General features: G+C 38.5%; 1 long non-coding RNA gene across 1 annotated transcript; it reads left to right on the forward strand.

Moving 5' to 3' along the window:
* Nucleotides 1-3,399: 3,399 nt before the first annotated feature.
* LOC126971489 (uncharacterized) lies at nt 3,400-6,086 on the forward strand. Its single transcript, XR_007730909.1, has 2 exons — nt 3,400-3,645; nt 5,874-6,086. It is a non-coding gene; the product is annotated as an uncharacterized LOC126971489 (long non-coding RNA).
* Nucleotides 6,087-14,748: the final 8,662 nt, after the last annotated feature.

Consider the following 14,748-nt stretch of genomic DNA (forward strand, 5'->3'; position numbering starts at 1 on the left):
CAGCTCAAGCCATGTCAGAAAGAATGTTAACAATAATTTTTATAAATGGTTAAAAATTTAACCCCAACGACTTGATGATTAGAAGACATAAATAGATCTGAATATTAATAGACTAATATTGAACGTGTCAACTTACCAACATCATTAATTTAAATAAAGTTAATCATTACCTTAAGAAATAGGTATCCCTCATACCTTAAAAATTAGTATGAAATTGCCGTTTTGTACCGAAACATTAAAACATTTTTTATGAAAACTAGTGATCGAGTTTTATAAATGTGTGACATCTCACGGGGAGGTCATTTATGCCTTTGCTATAGAACTCTGGGGAGCTGGACTCAACAAACTCTGTAAAGGCATTTGTATTGCTACTTGAGAAGAAAATAACAATTAAAATTTAACAAAACTCATAACTTCAACTCAGACACAAGCGTAAATGTCGACATGGCTAAATATCGGATTGTATCATTACTAATGAGGAATATTTTTAAGTGGGGTATATTTACATTTAGTTGACATAAAAGCAATAAGGGCAGCTGCGCCAAGAAGCAGAAAAAATAGGAGGTAGCATATTGGCGTTTACCTGTCCCCACTAGTTCGTCCAAATATACAAAAGAGAAGCTTAATTCGTTGTAATATAGTGTAAAATGCTGAAACTGTAAAAATAGCTTAAAAAGTGTGGCGATGATTTTCTTACCAATTCTTCTCAATAAAGCTTAACTTTTCCAAAGTTTTTGACATCCATAATTGTAATTTTGACTTAAATGCATTAATGATTTTCTTTCTTTCATAGCTGCAATAAAAATCTGTATCATGGCAGGACTTCCAACCTATATACGCCGGCAGTCTGATGTGCCAATGGTGCGACTCTACAATGGTATACTACGCATACTTTTCAACTATCGAGAAAGAGAACCTCGTGATTAAGCTTTCAAACCCCAAAGACACATTAAAGCCGTAATAGGTTTTATAGCTCAATATACTTTTAGAGACTGAGCGTTTGGCGATTAAATAAAACAACTGCTTGACTGTGAGGAATATGTGGAAGATATGATTTATTTGAAAGTCACATGATATATATACAAAATCCTTAAAACTGGTTACCCAATTACAATTGTTACTTAAAAAATATTTACAAGTTCATAAAATACACACCAATACTAAAGCTTACATTTTAACCACTAGTAAAACGTTTCATTCAATAAGAATTGAGAATTATATTATATGTTCTATCTCGCTCTAAAACTAATGCTATCGCAGTAAGCCGGCCAGCGATCGCGGTTTGCGTAAACTCGCGTCGAACCTCGATCATACGATGTCAATGAGCATTCAGCACCTACGCTGTCGCTCATTGATTAAAATTGCATGAATAGCGATCGACCCCCGAGTCCCGACGCTTCACTCGTTAGTCGAGTTCGCTCGGCCTCGCCGTGCGGTTGTGTAACGCGGAGCATATGACTGATCACGTGAGTATATCTGCGGCCGTCGAGAGAACGTGACGATGCTCGTACATTGATGAGATGATTACTGGTGATCTGTATGATTCTATGAGTTGATGTACAGCATTATGAAATGGTTCTCATCAGAGCTAATATTACGTTATATAAACTAAAATGTTCTTATCAGAGCTAATATTACGTTATATAAAATAAAATGTTCTTTTCAGAACGAATCTTTCGGCATACGCTTATTACAGTTATTATGCACGATTACTATTTCTACGATCTATAATGCTACGTTACAAGTTAGATATTAGACATTTGTATTAATTGATATTATTGGTTGTAGGTACAGCTACATACTTTTAACAAACATTTTGTTTAAATCTATTGACAAATTTTGAATATCATGTGGCAGAGTATTGTAGAAACGTTTACAGTTACCTACAAAATGTGAATTAAATATTTTTGATGCCTAGTTTTCGGCACTTCGATTCTATCGTTCTTAACATGTCACGGTCACTTTTTCTGAAAATTTAGTCTTCAATTTTATGTTCACACATTGAGATATTATTGAGATTAAAAATCGTTATTCTTATCTCCTTGAATTTGTCTCTTAGCGACTAACGTGAGCCTATTTCATATATGACACGGACAAACCTATTGCATACCTGCAGCTATGATTTATTTGAAAGTCACATGATATATATACAAAATCCTTAAAACTGGTTACCCAATTACAATTGTTACTTAAAAAATATTTACAAGTTCATAAAATACACACCAATACTAAAGCTTACATTTTAACCACTAGTAAAACGTTTCATTCAATAAGAATTGAGAATTATATTATATGTTCTATCTCGCTCTAAAACTAATGCTATCGCAGTAAGCCGGCCAGCGATCGCGGTTTGCGTAAACTCGCGTCGAACCTCGATCATACGATGTCAATGAGCATTCCGCACCTACGCTATTGCTCATTGATTAAAATTGCATGAATAGCGATCGACGCCCGAGTCCCGACGCGTCATTCGAGGACGCTCGGCCTTGCTGTGCGGTTGTGTAACGCAGAGCATTTGACCGATCACGTGAGTATATCTGCGGTCGTCGAGAGAAAGTACGATGCTTGAAACTTCACTGAGATGACTACTGGTGATCTGTATGATTCTATGAGTTGATGTACAGCGTTATGAAATGGTTCTTGTCAGAGCTAATATTACGTTATATAAAATAAAATGTTCTTGTCAGAACGAATCTTTCGGCATACGCTTATTACAGTTATTATGCACGATTACTATTTCTATGATCTATAATGCTACGTTACAAGTTAGATATTAGACATTTGTGTTAATTCATATTATTGGTTGTAGGTACAGCTACAAATTGTTTTTAAATAAACAACAAAAGAACAAACAATTATTTATTGCGAACAATTAAGAACAAACTACGAACTAACAATATGCGATATATTGAAAATTCAAAAATAGAAAAAAATTTTTTTTGGGGGGCTAAGTTTGATGAGCCGTGAAACGAGATTACTCTAATCATAGAGTAACATAATATGGAGGGCTCTAAATTCTAATCTAAGGCTCCGTAAAATGAAGTCTGTGAATAAAATGTCGTTAGAGTAATAGTGTTCCTTGATGAAAATAATATGTACTCTGTGGTTTTAAATTTCAGATTCAGCCGTTTCATAAAAATTAATATTTGAAAAATCTGTGATTTTTAATATTTATTATTTATAATTTAATAAATCTCCGACTAGGTAGTGAACTGGGATATCAACGTAAAATCAAAGATGAAAATAATACAAAGGGAACTATAAGTTGAAGTTTAACGAGTTGGTTGCCGACAGGCGAATATTAAATTGGGAATTAATTATTTGGAAGAAATACTATAATGCATAAAAATGTCGATGTCCAATGTATCTATGATGTCATCTAAGTGCGAGGTAAGACAGTATTAAAAATATTTACCTCATCTAATAATCTTATTTATTTTAACTATGATATGTTTACAATTCACCGAGATTTTATTAATGTACAATCAGAATCCGTGGCAACTGGCCCCTGGCGTAAATACACAGTGCGGTTCTTAGGAAAATAAACGAAATTTTAAAAGCATATCATAAAGTTGTGTTTCCAGGTGGATAAGTTTTTTTATGGTTAGAGGCAGCGCGCGCAACAAACAGATTATCGGTATAATGGTAAGGTTTGACAATTTTCACCACCCAAATAGTGATGTTCTGTCCATATTCATATTTTTATAAAACCTAACCAACATTAGTATTTCTTGATGCAAGAGTCTTCCATTACCTACATATTACATATGAATAAAATAAACATAAGTTAGATATTAAATTTATTTATTTTATATCCTCAATGACTTCTAAGAAAGGGTTTTTATTGTTTTTAATTATATGTCTACACCATAGATATTTAATTATTCGATTGGCAAAGTTTTTATAATTTCCTTTAGGGCAAAACCTCTTCACTGCTCTCAACTAGTTATATTCTTAGATTGTCTTCCCTCCACTACACCCACAAAGTTCTTTTTTGGATCCAAGTGATTTACCTTGTCACAGATTTTACCAATGCTAATACAGGAATCATATGTTGTCCAGTAATCTGTATGAATTGAGGTAGCAACTTAATCATGCTTTTGTATGAAGAGAACTAACATATCAACACTTAATATTATTTGGGCCCACCTCCAACATCAGATCCTCAAATCCATCCTCTATTAAACCCACTGACCAACCTCAACAACCCATCAACCTGAATTAATAAAATAAGATTTGAGTTTTTCAAGTAATGCCTAATGGCCCATGAATATTTATGTTCTAGCTTAATGTTAGATTATTATTATTACCTTTAGATTTTGGCAAAATTCTTGAATTTGCTAATGTATTGCTAAGTATATGTTACAGTATAATTTAAATCAGTTTCTACTTTTTAAATGTTACTTAAATATTGTAACCTTAATCATATTTCCCTTTCCAAAATTTTGATTTCTCTTTTTGGATTTCTTTGCCAAACTCTTGAGTCTTTGAAAGATTTTGTCTTAGACATCAGTTGTTTTTTAATCTCAAAGAGTGTAATGTAATATCATTATCTACACCCATGCTTTAAATCCTCTATTAAAGATTCTGAAACAGTTAGCTTATCATCAACATTAGAACACCCCATGTCCTAATAACCATTACATCATCCAACCGGATGATGTAATGTTGTACTGAATTTGATAACAACACTCCTTTGTTTTTTTTCGATACCTTCATGTGCAAAGAGTTTCAACAGACAGCTACATTCTTATTGCTTGATGTGTGGTATCTGTATGAATTTCAAAAATAGAACATTCATTTATGCACGTCCCACACTAGCAGAATGTCGCGCGTCATAAAAAAAATAGGTTATACGAATCCCCACCATTTTTTCTTTGATATTTTTATTGTTTTATTTACAAAAAATGAGCAATTCAAGTTTTGTACGCACACCGCCAGATATTTTAAATTCTGCAAAAAACAACATGCAGGATGTAATTTGGAATTAAAAATATGTAAATAAAAATAGTGTACTTTAATCCAGGCAAGGTGTCACCCTTGAGGTTCATGTGTTGTAACACGGGGGTCACAGAAGATCAGCATTGCAGCTCCTTTTTTAAATACCGCACGTTTTTATATTTGTATATTTTTAAGTTCCTTCATTTTGTTATTTGTGTGTGTGTTTAAATAAATATTTTTTCTTCCTTTACTAAAATAATGTACTAGAATACTGTTAGTGTCAACTCTGTTTGCTTATTTTTTGGAGTTACTCTGTGAAGGCTATTTTTTTTTATATGTAATAGGAGGACAAAGCGTACGGTCACCTGGTGTTACGTTGTGTTAGGAATCACAAGAGCGTTGCTGGCTTTTAAGGAAGGTGTACGCGCTTTTTTTGAAGGTACCCATGTCGTATCGTCCCGGAAACACCGCACAAGGAAGCTCATTTCACAGCGTTGTAGTACGCGGAAGAAAGCTCCTTGTAAACACGCACTGTGGAGGACTGCCACACATCCAGATGGTGGGGATGATATCCTAACTTGTGGCGTGTCGTGCGAAGGTGGAATGCATCCTCCGTGAATCCTGCGAGATCGAATCAGAAATAAAAAGATCCGTAAGAGAACCAACGTCAACGACCTAGCCCAAATGATTGCGAAACTGAAGCGGCAGTAAAGTCCTCGAATGGCGCCAACATACAGGAAGACGCAATGTTAGTAGGGCCCGAAAGATGGACCGATCTGGTCAATACCGCCGGAATACGTTGGATGAGGGTAGCTCACAACCGATCATCATGGAGATCTTTGGGGAGGAATTTGTCATGCAGTGGACGTCTTCCGGCTGATGATGATATGATGAGGCTCTGTGATATCTGTTTAAAATATTTATTTTTACAGGATGCAGAAACGGAGTTGATACAAGAAATTGAGTCAATACAAACACTCAATGCCAGTCTTCAGGCATACTTGGAATATTTGATCCATTTCAGAAAGAACCTCATCAAAATGAATGAAAATTGCAAACAGCTGAGTAAAGTGAACACACAGTGGATTGATATACTTAAGAAATGATTGTACCATTATGTAATTAAAGTTAAGTTTTACATGCTATGTGGCAATTTTATTAAGATCTCATTTGCTGTTAAAGACACTAAGGAGGCCCCAGACACACGGGTATTGTATGATATGACTCTCCCATATCAGTCGACTGCTGAAGGCCGTTTTCATACGTCCCGGTTGCCGGGTAGCCGGCGCCGACTGTCCGGTAACACATTCAGCTTTCACACGTCCCGATTTTGTATCCGGTAGCGTTCTTACCGTCGACGCTAGTATAGTCGCGTAGTGACTACGCATACATAATTTAATTTTAAATATTATTCTCTAAAAATGGAACGTGATCAATTAATTGCCATGTGGATTTTGTACCGAAGATATTGTTGCCGGAAAAGGAAGTCAAGAAATTATTTGGTTTATTCGATTGACAAGAAAAGAGAACACAGTGAAGCATTCTATGATTCTTCACCTTATTTCCAGATCTACTAAATGATGAAAACAGTTTTTTCACGTATTTTAGGATGTCAATATCCTCTTTTAATCAATTACATCATAGTTTGAAAAACCATTTACAGCGTTTCTACATATGTCTACTTACATCTCCATTTTGCAATTTTCGCCTAAATTATGACGACACGAGGCTGTGAGACATAACGACGTGATTGTACCTGGGGTACTGACCGCCGGTGCGTATGAAAGCTTGGTACATGTCCTATACACCACTGTGGGTCCGGGCGAGCACCCGACGACCGTCTTCCCGGTAATTTATGCCGGTACGTGTGAACGCTATACTAGTTGGCCTTACAGTTCGCCGTAGTGTGCGTACAAATTACTTATGTTTTTTTTTATTTATCTAGACGCGTTCGCGGTCTGTACATGCATATATGCACACACTATAGATGCGTCTCGTAATGGTGTCGCGAGTCCAGATATTAAGCTCATCTAAAAATATGCGTACCGCGCTAAAACAAGTTTTCACTTCAAAAAAATCCAATAAATAATAGTAGTATTGTAAATTATTTAAGAAATATTCGACATGTTCAATGTGTTCTAAATATGGGATGGCTAAACAACAAACAAAACTATGTTTGAGAAAAACAATCCTTTTCCATCATAAATGCATTTCTAAAAATAGTCTTGGTGTTTTTTTTAAACTATTGTCACTAGCTGACCCAAGCTCGACAGACGCTGTTCTGTCATGAGAAGAAAATCATCTAAGTATTCGGGAATTATGTAGTCTATAGCCAACGAAAATGTATACTTAAAAAAAAATTACATTTAAAAAAACCGACTTCAAAAAACTGAAAAGTATCAAATAACTAAAAATTTAATTTAATACACCTTTACCTTTAATATAAATTAAATATATGTGCTACCTATTGATAGGTTTTAAGTCGGTGCCAACCCCCAAACAAAATTAAACATAGTATTTTAAACAGCTTAATTACTGTAATTATTAAGGTTGTCTGGCCACGCGTGGCGAGTGTAGGTACTTACTATTATATTTGGCTTGGCACCGACTTCAAATATGGAGCACATAGAAAAAATAGTATTTTATTAATATTAAAGGTAAATTGTCGAAACTTAAGTACACAACAAAATATAAGTGCGATATATAAGCACAACTACTTTTTATGTATTTTTGACGAGTCAACTGCAAATCGTTGTAGAACTCCACTAACCACTTGATCTACATTTATGAATCATTTAATTAATTATTTAATTTAATAATATATAAATGAAGTTATGTAATAATAAATATACTGTTTATATATGGATTATTTATCATTGCCGCTATCATTATTATTTTTAAGCATGTCGGTAGCATACATACTAAATAACTATAAAGCGAAACGGGCACGACTGACTACACGGCGTCACCGGACGCGAAGTTAATTATAAACCGGCTGTCTAGTAGTCTACTGAACCGTGTGAGTAATTTGAGGATTTAAGGTTCAAGATATACTTGTAGAAGTCGGAAATGATAAATTATTTTTGTGAAACACTATCTATGGGCTTATCAGCGCCATCTGCCTGCGAGTGGTGAAACTAGCAAATAACAATTTACTGATTTTACTATCACGAATTTAGTTACCTGCTCTTGCTACTTATTAAGTAGTTAGTTAAATTTTTTGATGGGCTGAAGTCCCTGCAGCTAACATATTTTTTTTAATATTCGACCACCACTGAGACTACTAAGCTGCTCGGCTCTAATAGACTCAACGACAGATTAATATTATTACAGTCACGGGAGTGGCTGGTGAAGTTTATTATTATTATTTATTAAATAATAAGGCAGCTGGCTCGCACTCTGCAGAGCAGCGTCGCAGATTTTTATCGGATGCTGACATGCAAGCAATCTGTGATGTGTGGTTTGTGGCTTGTGCACGCACATCAATTCACAATTGTAACGTGGAAAGACCTAAAAACGCACGTATCTAACAAACGTGCTTAATGTCACTTGTGGTACATATAAAACGAGTATTTAGATACATAGATAACTTAGGATAAGAGTCAGATTGTACACCTTATTGATATTGTGAAGTGAGAATAAATGATTTCAAGCAGACTCGTGTGTATAACCCAGACCTGGACCCCTAAACTCCACATGGCGACCCTGTAAGGATTTTTCGCAACATAACGGCGGCGAAACATTATTTTTTCTCTTTACTTTTTGGAAATAATGAGGCAGACACAGTTAGCGAATATTAACATTCTTATGGTGATTACCGTTACAATTTATGTATGCGCTTAAAACGCCCATTACAAATCCCTCTTCTTTTGAATAATTTTCAGATGTAAATGCAAAAATTATTGCAAACAATATGCATCAAAACGCCCATCACAAATGGACTTGCACTTGTGTGCGCATACCAGATGCACTGTAGTAGCAGAACAGCCCCATTAGCACCCTGAATCCATTGTAATATTGGACCCGCAGAGCGCTGAGAATCCGCTGAGTGTAAAGTGTGTAAAATACTTACCCCCTTATTCATAATGGTCCGCTAACTTAAAACAGCCGCTAAGGAGTGTTTTTTCTCATTCTGACTTTGGTCAATAGAAGTAGACAGAGTGAGAATTAGCAATGCTTTAAGTTAGCTGACTATTATGAATAAGGGGGCTAGCAATAAACTTTAATAAGCATAATTTTAACTTGTTTGTTATAACTTATAACGTGCAAAACTGCGTAGCAACACATTCCAATGGATTGCTAGCACCCTTCGTTCCCTCTCAATATCATTTTCAATTTATAATATTTTGTACTTTCATTTCTTATTTTGTTTTTATTGTAGCGATAGTATTTGATAAATTTTTCAATAGTAAGTAGAGAGTATTTCTTCTAATTTTTATGTTCACCATAATTATCCTATACTTTAGAACCACTAATTGTAACACAAGATTAAGAAAATTTATTTTAGCTAGTGGCGTAGCAACGCGCACAGTATACCTAGCTAGTGTATTATTATTATTAATGTTTTATATACTTATGTAGAATGTTATCGTTTCACCTCAACAGCTTAACTTATCACTATGAAAATTGGTCCCAACTCCAAACTCTAGATAGTATTTTATAATCATTATACAAACGATTGCGTCTTGGTGGATTCGGTAGGTAGGTAGACATGGTCACTAACATTTAACAATTGTTTCGAATTTCGATGTATATTTTATAAGAGTAACAAATTCATTAGTTAGTAATTACCTATTATGATTAGAAGAGAACATGAGCATTGAGCGTCTCAATTTCCGTTTCAACATTTGTACCTACTTGTGCTATTCAAATATATATTTTTTGTCATTAGTAAAAAGCTTTTTATAAGCCTGATTTGAATTAAAATAGATCGAATTCATAGTCGATATTGATATGAATCACGCCTGCACTGATTTTACAATGGTAGGTTGAGTCCATCCAAGCTTACTTAAATCACCGGCAGATGGCGTTAAAACAAGTCTCCGCAGAAAATAAAACGCGCTATATATAAGTTAACCGACATCCACAAGTAATATATTTTCTTAACATTCGGTAGGCTATTACTGCTCAGTAATGCCCACTGCCATTATTAGTTTCTTATTTTTTTGAAGTGAGCCTATTTGCATGCAAGTGCAGAAAAGGCTCTTATAAATGATTCTTGCTATTATGAATATTTTATATTGCTAACTATATGAAATAATAATAAAAACTAAATAGTTAATTAAGAATACAGTAGAGATGAAATTTAATTGTGATTAGTATTGTATTTGTATTGTATAGATTGTATTAGAAATTATTTTATTGAATGTTAATACAATCGAAGTATTTAGTAGTGAAGTATTACTAATAATTATTAGTATTAGTATTACTCTTCACTGAATTTTAGTCGACCTATTTCAGTCGTTACTTACTACTGTAATCTTGATTTAGACAAATATAATCGCATTCAGCAAGCCAGCATCCTAAATTTAGAAATAAGGATGGTATCTGACTGACTTAATCATATAGAAACGTATTTAGGAAGGTGTAATGTGTAATCGCGTTCGCAATTCGCATTAAGTTACTGATTTCAGTCGCTAGTGGCTCTTTTTGTTTTGTGTTATCTTTATATATATATCTCTTGTGTGCGTGTGTATGTCACTGAACTCCTCCTAGACCTGGACCGATTTTGAAGAAATTTTTGTGTGTTCCAGTAAATTTGAGATTGGTGTGTGTCTTCAGGTGGATCGAGAATGGTTAAGATTCACAATTAAACTACCTCCTAAAGGGCTGGACCGATTTTGATTTTATTTGTTTGTTTCAGTGAACTTGAGATTGGTTTAGATTCTCAATTCCGTCCATATAATATAATTCTCCTGCTCATGTGTATGTTAGTGAACTCCTCCTAACGGCTGGACCGGTTTTTCAAATTTAAGACGTGTGTACAGGACAACGTCTGTTGGGTCCACTAGTATAATCTAATATACCGACGACCTGTACAGCCGAGTGGTTAGCGATCCTACCTACTAAGCTAGAGGTCCCGGGTTCGAATCCCGGTAGGTGCAAGCATTTATATGATGAATATGGATGTTTGTTTCCGAGTCATGGATGTTTAAATGTATTTATGTATGTTTATATGAATGTTATATGAATTTATGTATGTTTAAGTAAGTATATTGTATTAAATATATCATTGTCTTGTAACCCATAACACAGGCTATATATGCCTAACTTGGTGCAAGATAATTTGTGTAAAAGTGTGTCAATATATAAAATTCTCGTGTCATGGTGTTAAACATTGAACTCCTCCGAAACGGCTTGACCGACTCTCATGAAATTTTGAGTGCACATTGGGTAGGTCTGAGAATCGGACAACATCTATTTTTCATCCCCCTAAATGTTAAGGGTGGTCCACACGATTTTTTTTTAAATTTGCTTGATTATGAGTCAGCATTAAAAATACATACAACTTCAACTTTTCACCCATCTTTTTTTTTATGGAATAGGAGGACAAACGAGCGTACGGGTCACCTGTTGTTAAGTGATCACCGCCGCCAACACTCTCTTGCAACAACAGAGGAATCACAGGAGCTTTGCCGGCCTTTAAGGAAGGTGTACGCGCTTTTTTTTGAAGGTACCCATGTCGTATCGTCCCGGAAACACCGCACAAGGAAGTTAATTCCACAGCTTTGTAGTACGTGGAAGAAAGATCCTTGTAAACCGCACTGTGGAGGACCGCCACACATCCAGATGGTGAGGATGATATCCTAACTTGTGGCGTGTCGTGCGAAGGTGGAATTCGGCGGCATGAATTAGGTAAAACAGCTCTTCGGAACACTCCCCGTGATAAATGCGGTAGAAGACACATAATGAAGCGACGTCTCTACGCAACGCCAAGTGATCCAGTCGTTCACAGAGTACTGGGTACCCGTCGATTCGAGCTGCTCTGCCTTGCACGCGGTCAAATGGATCGAGCTGATACTGGGGTGCGCCAGACCAGAGATGACAGCAATACTCCATGTGTGGCCGGACCTGTGCTTTGTGCAGCGCTAGAATGTGGGCCGGCTTGAAGTATTGCCGTATTGCTCTATTAATGACGCCCAGTTTCTTCGAAGCCAATGGCTTTGCCCTCCAGATGGCCATGGAATTGGCAATCGCTCGAGATTTCAAGACCCAGTATTACGATACTAGGCGAGGCTTTTAGGGAAGTGTTGTCGAAGAGCGGTGATGCGACAAATGGGGTTTTTTTTAGTGGTAAACGCGCAAACTTGAGTCTTCTGGGGGTTAAATTGGACAAGGTTCAATTTACCCCATTCCACGACCTTCTCGAGAGAGGACTCGATAGAAGACACAAGTTTCTCCCAGCACTGGTCGACGATTTCCCGAGAGAGACCTGCATGGCTCGGGCAATGAATGTTGGAGGTGTCCAACATATCATTGATATGCAGAAGAAACAGCGTAGGAGATAGCACACAGCCTTGGGGCACTCCAGCATTCACGGGCTTCGGGTTTGAGCAATGTCCGTCGACAACGACCTGTATGCTGCGCCCAGTGAGGAAGCTGGAGGTCCACTTGCACAAGCTCTCGGGAAGCCCAAATGATGGAAGTTTAGAGAGGAGCGCCTTGTGCCATACACGATCAAAGGCCTTCGCTATATCCAGGCTAACTGCCAGGCCTTCCCCCTTGCTTTCAATAGCCGCAGCCCATCTATGTGTTAGGTATACAAGAAGATCACCTGCCGACCGACCATGGCGAAAGCCGTATTGTCGGTCGTTGATCAACTGGTGACCCTCTAGGTATACCAAGAGCTGACGGCTAATTAGGCTAATAAGCAATAGGCCTGTAGTTTGCCGGATCCGAACTGTCTCCTTTTTTTTGGATCGGATGGACAAGGGCTGACTTCCATGAGTCAGGGACTACGCCTTTGGAATAAGAGTGCCGGAATAAACGCGTTAGCACCGGCGTCAACTCAGGGGCACACTTTCTAAGCACGATTGGAGAAATGCCATCCGGCCCGCTCGACTTCCTGACGTCCAACGAAAACAGATCTCGCCTAACAGTTTTCTGTCTGAACTGTACTTCAGGCTTAGAGCTCTGACTCCGCGGGATGGTCGGCGGTGTTTTTCCGTTGTCGTCAAGAGTCGAGTTGAAGGCGAAAAGAGCGCCCAGGAGATCGGCTTTCTCTTTTGCCGTATGGGCCAGGGTGTTATTCCTCATATGCAACGGCGGCATGGACGGCTGGCTGAAGTTACCAAGAGCAGCTTTCGACAACGACCAGAACTTGCGTGTTCCGGTCGGGTAACTGGAAAGCTGCTCCCCGATTTTGATGACGTGTTTTGACTTTGCACGGGCGATTTGCCGCTTAAAAAATCTGGAAGGACGGTAGTATTTCCTCTTAAGAACTATGCAGTTCGGATCCTTTGTGCCCAGCGCCACAACCCAAGTTCGATACGCCTGTTTTTTGCAGTCAGATGCTGCTTTAACTGACGCATCGAACCAGGGCTGTGATCTGCCACCGATCGGTACTACAGAGCTTGGTATAAAAATATCCATGCCCTGTAGTATCACATCGGCTACTGCAACGGCGCAGGCACTAGGATCATCCGAAGGGAAACAAACCCTGCTCCAAGGGTAGGATCCAAAAAAGGAACGCATCCTATCCCAATCTGCTGACTTGTAGTGCCAAACGCGGCGGGTCGCTGGTGGTCCGCGACGTGGGCGTCGGATAGGCACTACACTCCTGACCAGGCAATGGTCGGACGTTCCGAGAAGGGCGTCGGCAATGACCTGGTAACCATCGGGATGTGTAGTCAGCAGAAGATCTAATAAGGACGGCATGTGGCTATCCAAATCCGGGAGCCGCATTGGCGACTCAACCAATTGGGACAGACCGTACGCCAATGCAAGATTATGCACAGACCGCCCTGCGTAGTCTGTGGTACGTGATCCAAGCCATTCGGCATTGTGCCCGTTTAAATCACCCAAGACTACGATTTCAGCGGAGGGGATCTGTGCAAGCACGTCGTCAATTGCCGCTTGAACGCAGCCCATGAGATGATCGGTTTCTGCGTTACCACTATGGGACCTGTAGACACACGCATAGATATGGACGCGGTCCTCTAAATCTACGCGGAGCCAGAGAGTGGACAGGTCTCTACCCTCAAAATTACCGAGACGGCGACAGCAGATATCCTCCCTAACGTACACACATACCCCGGCATGAGGCAAAAAATTGTGCTCAATTTTGTACCCGGGGTACGTTAAATATGACGTATCGCTAGGTCGAGATATCTGCGTCTCCGTAAGGAAACACAAGACCGGCTTCGCCGTCTCAAGGTGGTGGTGGACGGCGTTAAAGTTGGAGTAAATTCCCCTGATATTGCAAAAGTCCACGTTGAGTGTGGAGCGGGGTGCCGTGGTGTTACTGCCTCGTTTGTCCTTGGTCATGCGCGGTACTATGCCCTCCCCAGAATACGAAGGGCAGCCCGAGCTACAGTGCTCGGGGAGGGATTCTCCGACTCTGGTAGAGCCGGTACCCTCCCGGGGTACTATCTCTTTAGGGACCGCTTTCATAATCTTTATTGGGGAAGGGGGGGGGGGGGAATGGCCTCTGGTCCTCGACACTAACCTATACGAAACATAGCGGCACTAGGCCGCTACTTCACGCCGGTATTCTGTGCGAGTGTGGTAATTAACCCGGATGAGTCTAGCCCGATTGTGCTGACTTCAAAAGACGGCTGCGTGACTCTCCCACTTCTAAAAAGCCCT

Source organism: Leptidea sinapis, chromosome 23 (assembly GCF_905404315.1).
Source record: "Leptidea sinapis chromosome 23, ilLepSina1.1, whole genome shotgun sequence".
Lineage (NCBI taxonomy): Eukaryota > Metazoa > Arthropoda > Insecta > Lepidoptera > Pieridae > Leptidea > Leptidea sinapis.